Here is a 13,235-nt window from a genome sequence, read left to right as displayed (position 1 = left end):
GACTTCACGTGTGGTGATATTCTTGCTTCATCAATTATAAAAAAAAAACTTCTTTGTAATATCACGACCACATTCATCCCAAAGATACCTAAACAAAGTAAAAGTTATTATTTATCAACATGAAACAAAGTATACATGAGTGAATCTAGTTGATTAATACTTACGCAATATATGTCAAAATACACATATAGCCTATTTCAACCATATTGCAATATTGGATCAGATCATCGCAGCCTAAATAAATAAATTTATCTCTTCCAAATATATCTCGTCCAAAGTGATATGGATCATGTTTACATCGTTCATGTTATGCATGACATGTCCGTTCAATAGTTTGATAGTACCATTGGTGTTAGTATATTTGGAGGACTGGCTGAAGCTCTTAATTGGTGAATGATCCTACTATAATCAAAGTTACAAAAATTCAAAGTAGGAAAAATAGTAAATAACCAAACTCATATATACTGAAAAAGAGACATATTTTTTTCTCGTCAACCATAACTACAAGTTCACGAGGCCATTTTACGAAGTTGCCCATTGCTTGCTTTAAGAACTCTATTTTACCCTTCACAGGAATTGGTATAGGCAAATCTTCTCTCCAATGACAATATCAATCAGAACTTTAACAGTTAAGCATGATACATCATCATCAAATGTTGTGGCTACTGCAAAATTATCTACAGTTCCTATAGCCAAATGGCATGATATCCCCTTAACAAATTTAAAAGAACTTATGTCATGCATGGTTAAGCACGTATAATGTGATTGAAATTTAAAAGTCACAACAAATAAATTACCTCCAAATCTTCTTTAGACATCTTCTCAGTATCTTCTTCAGATGCACTTAGTGCAACACTTCCAACAGATGATTTGGACTGATGAGATTGTCTACTGTAAGTTCTTTCTCTTGATACTTTACTATGTCGAACATTTTTTTGTCTAGAGCCTCCTTCAATTTCTTGGCTCATAGAGGACTTTGGTTTTACTAATTTGAAATATTGAGAATGGGAAATAAAATCACCCATTCCTCTAATACGTCCCCAATGTTCTTTCGTACCCAATGCTTCGGTGAGAACATCTTCACCTTCATGAACTTCAACCAATTTATCCTGTAAATCATATTACAATTTTCACACAATATCTATATCATCACAAGTTCCAAACATTATATATATGCCATCCTAAACTTTGCATAATATATACTTACAATCCAATTGGCACATTCTCAAGTAACTTCATTAAAGTATTCATTATTCTTTCCTTTTTCTTGCTTCTTTCCATAAAGTCGCCCGATAAGAAAGGTCATTCGATAGGTTCTACATGAACATACATATTTAATTAGCATAAACATATTAGAATAAAAGATTTAATTTAAGTCGAATAACTCACTAATTCTTGGGCAAGATTCGCATAGCCCTTCCGAGAAATGTGGTGATTATATACACATTTTGCACGTCTTTCTTTTTTAAGACAATTGATTTTCTGTACAACAAATCTAGTTGAAGTTACCTATCAAAACAATGATAATGTTGATATGTAATTTATTGTGAATGACTTACCTCCCATTCTTCACTCAATCATTCATTGACGAACAATGTCCAATGATCTTGCTCTATATGAGAATATTGTTGGGATGGAAATTGCAAGACCGAGGGTTCATCCTTAAATGGAAGTATGAACTTTTGGGACAACGTTGTCTTGAAAGTCCGAAACTTCCTAGATACAGACATTAGTATACAATGTTTGGACTTAGAGTCCACATTGAACGACATCTGCACCATGAAAAAAGTAGTTAAACAATAAACTAATAAACTACTATGCACATGAATTAAAAGTTTAGAAAACATACCGCTACACTGGAGACATGTTATTTTGCATGTTGCGTTACTTGCACACATTAGACCAGTAGTTTATCATAAGTACTTGCCATTACAATTAACTTATGGTCATGAAAAAAACATTTCTCATCTGAGATTTTTTAGATGTGCAGTATATGTTCTAATTGTTCCACCATAACGTACTAAGATGGGTCCTCAAAGGAGGTTAGGAATATATGTTAGACTTTATTCCCATAAATTATTAAATATTTTGAACACTTGACGAGTGATGTATTTAAGTTGATTGTCATTTTAATGAGACAAATTTTTCCAACATTATGGGGAGAAACTAAGGAGTTAGAAAAAGAAATTACATGGAACACATCGTTATTGAGCTTAGTTTTTAAGAACATTGGTAAAAAAATAAACAAGGAAGTAAAAAAATTTAGAAGGTGGGAGGAGTTTAACACCTTGAAAACTCCCTTCTTTATTTTTGATGAGAAGGAAAATTTTGAGATGAATTCCTTTTTAACTCTTAAGCACACCGGGCTTATTGACTTAGGGTGTGTTGATTTAATTTTTCAAATGTTTAACTTTGAAAATAAGTCATTTTGGAAAAAAACTTGAAGTATTTTGCAACCACTCAAAATAGCTTTTGAAACACTTTCAAAGTATATTTTAAACTGTTTCTACAAAAAGAATTTAAATAAAAATGAATTTTTCTAAAAAATATTTTTTTTCTTTAATCACTCCAAACATACCCTTAATTTTTTTTTTTTTAAAAAAAACTAAATGGTTACCATTTGGTAACCATTTAGTTTTTTATTTTTGTTTTTTAAAATTAAACCTATTTCATCCACATTTCTTTCAACGATTTGCATCCTTCTTAAGTATAATGGTTGAATTCTTAGCCAAATTATAAAAAAAAAAAACAAAAACAAAAACAACTTTTTGAAAGCTACTTTTTTCGATTATCAAATTTGGCTTGATTTTTTAAACCATTGATCACTAGAAGAATTTCGGGCTTTAATGTTAGTTGAAAAAAGTGAAATCGGATGTATAATATCGGTTTAAAAAAAAAGGGATCTTTAATGTCGATTTTAAATCGACATTGAAGATGGGCTTTAATGTCGGTTTTAAACTGACATTAAAGGTGCAATTGTTTTTTCTTATTTTATTAAAAAATTAAACTAGACGCGCTCCATTTTTTTTCTTACCCTTTCATCTGATCGCTCGCGCGTCGCCTCCATTTCTCTCTTACCCAAACCCTAACCAATCTCCTTCACCGTCCGTCAATCTCCTTCACCGTCCGACTGTCCGTCGATCTCCATCAAGTTTGTTGTCGGTCTCCATCGATCTCACTCACCATCTGTCGATCTTTTTCACCGTCCGTCCGTCCGTAGATCTGTAGCATGGGTACAAATCTACCAGTCGGTCGTTGGCTCCACCGTCTGTCCGTTTGGTACAAAATAAACTTCATTGTCCGTCCGTCCATAGATCTGTACTCCGATCAAGTATATATTTTCTCTTTTGTATGTATTTTCTCTTTGATGAAACATGAGAATCAGTTACCTCATTGTATTGTTTGACTGAAATGAATTGATGCCTAATTGAGTTCATTTTCGTTTATTTTACCGCTTCTGTAGAACAAATTGGGGTTCAATTTGAAAAATGGAGTGACCCATCCCAGTACTCTTGTTGTTGTAGTTTTACTTGTACATGGTGGAACCAATGTTATATAGTTAAAATTTAGCATCTATGATTTGTAATTAGAACTTAATCCCTATAATTTAGATGCTTGGATTTCTACAATTGATGCAGCGCTCGAGTTTCTTCACATAATTTATGTAAATAACTTGGAAGGTGGAGATGTAGCCATTTTTGCTATTAAATTTTCGTGCATAATGCTTGAACCTGTTGCTAAACTTTTTGTGGATTCACCTAACCAAGAAAACAAGATTTCACAATTTTGTCAATAAGCTTTTGGAACGTTTACTGCAATTATTGTGTGATATAAGCCTTAAAGCTGATGGATGTAAGCATTGTTGGACAAGAACATTGATGAAGTTATTTGAAGAAGTTCTATCTCATACTTTGTTTCATACTGTGCATATCCCATATCTCATGCTTTGTTTCATGCTTTGTGATATTTGTTTGGATTGATGGAATTTTGAACTTTGCTGAATTTTTGTTTTTTGGCTTTCCTTTTCATCGATAGGAACTGAGTCCTTGATATTGACTCATACAAAACACGGTCTAAGGACACGGTTTATTGTGATATTTGTTTGGATTGATATTTGTTTGGATTCAATACTTGATTTTGTGTGAAGTTTTTCATTTGTTAGGTTCAAGTTTGACGTGTAAGGGTAAATTTTGATTCTTGGGGATTTGGAAGGAAGATAGGAAGATTGCATTGGACGTGGTTTAAGAAAGTTGATAAGTGGAGATAGTGCACCCAACACAAAAAGGACTTCATAACAACATTAATAACAAGGACAAGGTAATATTTATAAGATGCTTATCTTAAAAGCCTATTTGTTCTAAATTTGTTGATGTTACATATTTTACAATTATAATTTTATGCTTTTAAATTTTCCCTTATTATTATTATTTTTTTTTTTTTTTGTCGATTAAGTTGCATATTTTACAATCATGGATAAGTCATGGATGAAAATAAATAGAATGTCAGCTGAGTATGGTTTAAGGGTCGAGATGTTTATTGAAAATGGTCTACAAACATTCAAATATACCGAATGTCATGAATTGTCCATGTTTTGAAGTGTGTTTAATGCAAAGACTCTAGATGTGAACAAAATAAGAAGAACACTTATTTTTTAATGTATAGATCAAAGTGATCAGAATCATTACCGATTAAGAGAAACAATGAAAATTGTGTCTACTAGTGAAAGAGACGAAGTTGATGAGGATGATGTTGATGTTGATGACACAATTGGAATGTTTGAGGCTGCATACAATAACTATTTTAGTGGAAAATTCGATAATTTTGAAGAATTATTAGATGATGCGAAGAAAACCATTGTACCCAAAATTGTTAAAACTTTTTCCAAAATAACTAATTGGTAAAGTTATATAATTTAAAAGCTAAATTTGGATGGAGCGATAAGAGTTTCACTGAGTTTTGTTGGAAATTAATTTATGACATATTACCTAGTCCTAATGAAATTCCAACTTCTACATATGAAGCAAAAAAGATGTTGGGTACTCTTGGAATGAAGTACGAGAAGATTCATGCATGTAGAAATGATTGTTGCTTGTTTAGAAAAGAACTCTCTAATGCAAATGTATGCCCCATTTGTGTATGTCAAGATGGAAAAGCTTCAAAAAAATTTAAACGAAAGGGCTAAGAATATCCCAACAAAAGTCATGTGGTATTTCCCCAATCCCAACATTTGAAAGAATGTTTCGAAGTAAAGAAACAACAAGTTTATTGAAGTGACATGCTAAAAAAAAAAAAACAAATGGTTTATTTCAAACATCCCAAAGATGCCCTATCCGTAGAAAAAAAATATATAATTTATAGCCAAAATTGTCAGAACCTAGAAATCTCGTCTTGCTCTTTCGACAATATGGATTAAATCCATATGGAGATCTTAGTAGTAGAATATAATTGTTGCCAGTGATGTTAGTGACGTACAATATACCTCCATGGTTGTGCATGAAGCGAAAATTTTTATGTTGACTGCACTAATATATCTGGTCTAAACAACTAGGAAATGACATAGATATTTAATTTAGCTCTGTTAGTAGATGACTTGAAAAAACTTTGGAAAGATGGGGGTAGAATGTTTACGATACATATGAAGAACAATGTTTCATGCTTAAAGCCATTTTATTATGGACCATTAATGATTTTTCCTGCGTATGGTAACTTGAGTGGTTGTACGGTTAAAGGATATCATGCATGTCCAATTTGTGGAGAGAATACTTCATCCACTTATTTACCAAAAGGGAAGAGGATGGCATATCTCGGGCATCGCAAGTTTCTACCTGCCATCATCCATATAGGAAACAAAAGAAAGCTTTTAATGGCGCACAAGAATTAGAATTTGGTCCTAAACTATTGAGTAGGGAAGAAATTCTTGCAGAAATAAGTAAGTATTAATATTCATTTGGTAAGAAAAGTATCAAAGAAAAGAACAGTGGAGATAGCATTTCAACTTATTGGAAGAAAAAATCTATTCTTTTCGAGTTAGAATACTAGAAGTATCTTGACGTGCGACATTGTTTATGTGATGCACATTGAAAAGTGTTGGGAATGCGACCAAAGTCCCACATTGGTTAGATAAGAGGAGGATCATGGGTATATAAGTGAGAATGACCATCTCCATTGGTACGTGGCCTTTTGGGATGAAACCAAAAAGCAAAGTTATAAAGGTTTATGCCCAAAGTGGACAATATCAAAGTAGAGCCTTGATAGTAAATCATGGTATGAGAGGTTTGGTGGTCCTTTGTTCGAGGGGAGGGTTGGGTATACAATGTTTGTTTAAAAAAGTGTAAATTTTTTTCTCACATAATTTTAAAAAAAATTCTAATTTTTTAAATTTCTTTTAAGAAAAATCCCTCGATATCAACATTCTATCAATATTTCTATCAATAATTTTGTAAAATTGAGACCTCGACATTTCCATCGACATCGACATTTTAAAATTTAATTCTCACATAATTATTATATGACAGTATAAAATGAAATAGAAATATTACGAGCAATGACACGTTGCGTGGGGAATATAAATTACTTAATGAAATTTATGTAAATAAGTTGAGATCTTGATGGCAGAGAGAGAGATGCTGAATCGAAATTAAAAAAAACAAAATTAAGAACAATCTATTATATACGTAGTACAAGCTAGGGTTCATCAAATGGAACAATATGATAACCCAATATATGGAGGAATAAACTTCAATCTTACAAAAGATATGAATATTGAAAAAACACACAATTAATTATGACCTTACAGCGTAACACCACCTTTAAACTAAACAACAACGACAATTAGGGCTGGAAATTAAATAAGCAAACCAAGCTTATGGGGAAGAAGAAGTTGCAGGAGGAGGAGATAAAAATGGGATGGAAGGAAATGAAGTTGGAATGGTAGGGATTGACGGGAAGTTCGGAAGTGCCATTGTCGGGAGCGGTGGCAGCGCTAGCCCGCTCGGAAGCGGAGGGAGATTAACTTTAGGCAAGGTGGGTTGTGGTAAATTTGGAAGAGTAGTAGGGTTTGGCAAGGTCGGCAACGGCGGTATCCCGGTTGGAATCACCGGAAGGTTTGGCACCAAGGGCGGAGCCGTTTGCAAAAGATGGCGGGCAGCTTGGCCGAGGTCGATGCTCGAAAGAGCCAAAGTAGCCATGAAGGCAATGATCAAGAACTTGGAAGAACCCATTTTCTTTCCTTTGAGAAGATGATTTTGAAGCTTTTATTGTGTTAAGATGGTGTGATATATTGAAAGGCATTATGATTTGTTTATATATAGGTTGGGGAGTTGCTTTAGGGAAATTTGGTTGATGAAGGTTGGCGGCCATTGATATGATCTTCAAAACAAACCTTAGTTTAATTACTTTCTTAAAGAATTAGTTCAACAACTAAATGACAAGATGCCATGGACTTGGAAATTAGATCACCAAAGTAAAGATTATGTTTTGAAAGGAAAATATTAGTGTTTGGTTTGTTTTCATGAAAAATGGAACAAGTTAGGTTTGTTGGATATCATTTGATTTTTGAAAATTAATTAGCTTAATAATACTACTTTAATTTATTGTGTTCTTTGCTTTATTATCTACTTTTGAGAGTATTACTTTAAAAACTAAACCAAAGTTTTGAAAATTAAAAATATAGTAGTTTAATTAAGATCTGATTTGATAATTAATTATTTGGTTTTTCATTTTTTTAATTAAAGATATATTTGGATTGACTAAAGAAAAAAAAAGTTTTTTAGAAATGTCATTTTTATTTAAACTCTTTTCATAAAAACCATTTAAAATCTACTTTGAAAGTGTTCAATGTTATATTAACTGGTTACCAAACACTTCAATTTCTTTCCAAATAACTTATTTTCAAAATTAAACACTTGAAAAGTTAAACTAAACACACCCTAAATCTATAAACACTTCTTCCACCTCTAAATTTTTTGCTTCCTTGTCTATTTTTTAACAATGTTCTTAAAAATTAAGCCAAATTTTAAAAACTAAAAAAAGTCGTTTTTATTTTTAGAATTCGACTAAGAAGTCTACTCTTTTACTTAAAAAGATGCAACTCATTCGTTAATTTTCAAAAACCATAAAGCAAAAACAAATGGTTATCAAGCCAAGAATTTAGTTAAGAACTCAAGTGTTTAGTTAAGAAATGTGAAAATAGATCATATTAACAAGTTTTAAGAAAACAAACATTATTATATTTAAAAACTAAATAGCTATCGAATAGGGTCATAATTTTGGAGGTGGAAACTTGAGTTGGGTAAACCAATCAACCAATAAAGTCAGGGTTTTCACAATTGAAAACCTATTTTAAGTTTTAAGTGATAATTAGTAACTTTTTTAGTGGTGTATTATTTTTAATTTAGAAATTTGTCATTAAAGCTTTCAATGAAATTTTTAGAACTACTTGACCTTCTTTTAAAGTTATTTAAGATAATTACTTATCTTTATTTTGAGATTTAGCCATAAAACAAGTTTCATTTTATTATCATATGCAATAGGCTTTCTAGATTTGAGTCGAAGAAGCATTGTCACATCATCATGGTTAAATTGACTTCAATCTTTACAAGGACCATAAGTTAAAGAAACATGGACAATTTAGTTTCGATATAACATCTTTATTGTATTCATTGAACACATATTGCATTATACTTGTTAATTAGCACACTTAGTTGTACCACAAATGCGTGACTCAAGTCTAGCACTTGTTTGACTAGTGTATATTGAATGGTTCTTTTGTAATATATGACAAAAATATACTCAATTTTGAGAACAAAATACAACAAACAATTTTTTTAAGCTTATACAAGCATAAACATATTGAATTCAAGTTTCCTTTCTTTTCTTTCTTATTTAGGCATGTTTACCAACCCTCAAACATAATCAATCAAATATAATATAGGAAGGTGGGTCCCACTCGTTACATTTGGAATTGTTTACCTAAATCTGTAATGGGAATCAAAAGTAGATCCTACCATTTTTTATTAGACCCAATCATATAATCTTATTGATCCCAAGATAGGTGGTATTTCAATTGCTATTACTTTCTTTCATCTTTTTTTTTAATCAATTTTTAGCTCTCCCTCTTGTGCCCCTCTCCCACTCTCTCACTTCTCCTCTCATTTTCCCCTCATACATTCACTTTCCCCTTCCCCTCTCTTGCTTTTCCTTCCTCTCTCTTGCTTTTCCTTAATTTTTTCAAACAAAATCTCTTATACCTCTCTCAGATTTACCTCTTTCACCTAAGAGGAGGTACGAAGACATTAAATACCATCTTTTCGTGATATTTAGTGCTACCTTGACCTGTGTTGCCTATAACTTATAAACTAAGTAAATAATTGAATTCAAATCAAGAGTGTTTTATTAATAACAACTCGCAGTTTATAAAACTTATTTTAACAAACTCCCAACCTTGACCTGTGTTGCCTATGACTTATAAACTAAGTAAATAATTGAATTCAAATCAAGAGTGTTTTATTAATAACAACTCGCAGCTTATAAAACTTATTTTAACAAACTCCCAATCAAGTACAACAACCAACCCCTCTTAGAATCAGATCCTGTAATTAAACTAAGACAACAGATCAATCCTATAGTGTGACAGATTTTGATCTTTCGTGGCGTTGGAAACTCTCTACTTTCGCTATCCAGGGAAGAGAATAAAACATTTGAAAAACATGAGCTAAGAAGCTCGGTGAGTGGGGATTTTTATATGAACATAGGTTTTTTGTAATGACCCGACTTTTTGAGATCTCTAACTAGGACCATTATCTCATGTATGTAAATTTAAAATCAAAGCACATTGACCATAAAACATAAATTTGTTTAAAACAAATATGACATTTTCAAAACCATTTATAATATGAGTAACTAAAACAAATAAAAACAGTTGCTCGGGACTAGATTTCAATGCTTCACTCAGTTCTATGTTATCAGCTATTTAATGTTTTAATCAGGATTTTGTTGTTAGATAAAATTTTAAGTTTAATTGTTATTCTACGTAATGTACCAGGGTCAACTATGCATTTATATCCAATAAATGTGAACATGTAGGTGGGATACTCATAATTTTAACCACTCTAAGATGGTCTAGTGAACGGTTTAACCCATCCTAACATAAAGCTATGATATGGTGTGATCCTGACGGTCCATGGAGCTGTGACATAATCGTGAATTATTTGGTCCACGAAACAGTAATATGATTATGAACCCATCGGTCCACGAAGCTATAATATGGTTGTGAATTTTTCGATCCAGGAGTTGTATAATAGTTGCGAACCCAAAAACTTGGTGATGCGCGTAAGTGAACGCAACCAATTGTAGTAATTAAAACGACGTGAAAGGTCGAGTATAAACCTTTAGGAATCGGATTAATATTCTTTTAGCTATTCAGAGATCATTCCAATTTTGTTTAGGGGTCGGCTTGTGATTTAAGATAACGAAACTAAGAAAGCAATAAAAATGATCGAATATGAAGAATTATCAACTAAGAAACGTTTTAGAGAATAGATTTCATCAAAGGTATTATTAAACACACATGTTTGACTCTTGAAGTAATTAGCACAATGCTTAGATCTAGAAGTCTTTTATCTGAATTGAATCTTTTGCAAACAATCTTTTCTCATGTCAATTAAATGATAACTAACTTCGTGAAACCAAATTAAAAAACATGGCATTACGTTCCTATTGGGGTTGATGCCTTAAACCTTGTGGGGTCCTATAATTTGTAATTGTACTGTACAAACATTTTATTTATTTAATAAAATATGAGATGTTTTATTTGACATTTAGTAGCATTAAACCCACAAACCAATAAACTAACATCCAAGGTTATCATCTATAGCTTCAACATGTATGTACAGACATACAGGTGAATCATGTTTAAGTGATAACCTAAATGGTTTGTAGTAGATGGATAAGACTAGATATTTTATCCTAGTGACACTACAAATATAGCTTGCTTTGTAGATGTTACAATTGTTATAAAGTGTTACAAATGATCTGATTTTAATCATTCATGTGGAGACATGTGAACGGGGGTATTCTATACAAAGAAGTTTGTATAAGACCGGACCATGAAATGATTAGTCTCATTATATAATGTCATTCATAATTGAGACTTACAATAGGTGACATGACATGATTCCTGAGTGAGTTGTGAACTCCTTCCAATGAGGGCGGTCCTTTGATTTGTATGGGTGAGAGTGGCTAGATCGCCAGCTCAATAAGCCTACCATTTTGGGGATTCATTTGATTGAAGAGTTGGGAACACAGCAACATAAGACGAAATTCACTCCTTCCCCAACGTCGGGATAAGTAGATAAATTGCTCCTTTAACGACTGATTCTGGGGCTTGAACAATGTGGTGCCACACTCTCTCTTGGCTCGAGAGGGGTTTGGTCATAGTTGGACTATGACTTATTGTTCATTAGAGGGATCGATGATGCTTAAGGAGTTAGATGTAAATATAGGGACAAAATGATATTTTTGGCATAATTGTAGTTACGAGCAATTTGTGAAGGGTCATCGCACTGTTTATATCCAATGGACACAAAAATATATCTGTAATGCGAAGTGTGCAGTTGTCGGTCTTTAGTGGAGTGCCCGAAAGTTAATGGATGTTGAATAATTTAATTAAAGAGTTTAATTAATTATTCAAATATCATTGAAGCTTCAATCTACAGTCTATGAGGTCTCCTCTATAGCTCAACAGGATTAAATGAGAATCAATTTTAGATTAATTTGAATTGTTCAAATTAATTGAGGGAATTAATTATATGTGATATAATTAATTTAATTTAATTATATATGATATAATTACTATAATGTATTTGATACATTATAATATAAAGTTTATTTGAGAGGAAATAAATATTTGAATATGATTCAAATATTAGTTATATTAATTGGATTCATATAATTAAATTTAATATAAACTAGATTTATATTAAATGTCATTGATGAGAGATTTAAAACTATAGGTTATATTGTATATGATACAATATTAAACAATAGGTTATATGTTATATATGATATGCACAACGGAAACAATGGATCATTAACGTTCTAATTACATTAAATAAGCAAGGATTAAGCATGCAAAGAGAGTTAGAAATACAACCTTTGTAGATTCCACTAGTATCTTCGTCACGGTGAGCAATCGACACCACTAACGGTAAATCCTCGCTATTCTCCAGTTGAAGAACACGGTTGTGGGACCGAACCTTTAGTGAAAGATAAGAAATTTCACTAATTAATTTGGAGAATCAAAGAGAGTTTGTGGAAGAATAAATGTCAAGAGTCAAATAAGCATTAGTTTTTTGCATTTGGAAATCAAAACCTATTTATAAACAAAACACATGCAAAAACCATTCTTGCATGGCTTCTACCTCAAACTCCATTAGCATGAATAATGTAGGTGTCAAGTTTAGAATAAGCCACTTCAAGATCCACTTGTGGGAAAATCTAACAATTGGATTTTTCCACTAACTAATTTTTTAATTAAAATAATTGAAATACATTTTTCAAATCTTAGAAATTATTTAATTAAAACAATTTTAATTAAACAAATTTTAAAAAAATTAATATCACATATTAAATTGATTTTGACACCTAATGTTGATTAATCACATTAATCAATTTTTCAAACACTTTCATACTATTTTACATAATATAAAATACTCTCTAAAATAATTACTTAATTGTAAATTATATCTTATATAAAATACAATTTTCCCTACCGATCGAATTTGAACCTTTCAAATTCTCACTTCATCTAGTTCTTCAATTTTGTCCGTAGTGACCTAGCAAGGAGATTCGATGGACCTACAAATCATGGGCTCAAACGATTTGAGACTAACCGGACAAACGCTTTAACCCAGTTAATCAACATTCGTTAACTAATAAGACTGTCCACTATAGCCTATACTTGAATTCCCCTCACTGTAGATATATTATGTGTCCATTTGATATAACCATCATCAATAAGTTGATCCTTCATAGGTTGTTCGTAACCTCAGCTAGATCAATTACTATTTTACCCCTGAGTTACATCGTTTTTCCTTAAGTACCACTGTCCCTCTAATGAACAATTTGATTTAGGATCTTAATCACTAAATCCATTCCCTCTCAGGCCAACGAGAAGATAGGGCCCCTTGTTCAAGACTCGGGATCAACCCTTAAGGGAACAACCTTTCTACTATGAA

The sequence above is a fragment of the Benincasa hispida genome, chromosome 11 (genome assembly GCF_009727055.1).
Source record: "Benincasa hispida cultivar B227 chromosome 11, ASM972705v1, whole genome shotgun sequence".
Classification (NCBI taxonomy): Eukaryota; Viridiplantae; Streptophyta; class Magnoliopsida; order Cucurbitales; family Cucurbitaceae; genus Benincasa; species Benincasa hispida.
The sequence above is the reverse complement of the archived record's forward strand: the minus strand, read 5'-3'. Positions refer to the sequence as shown.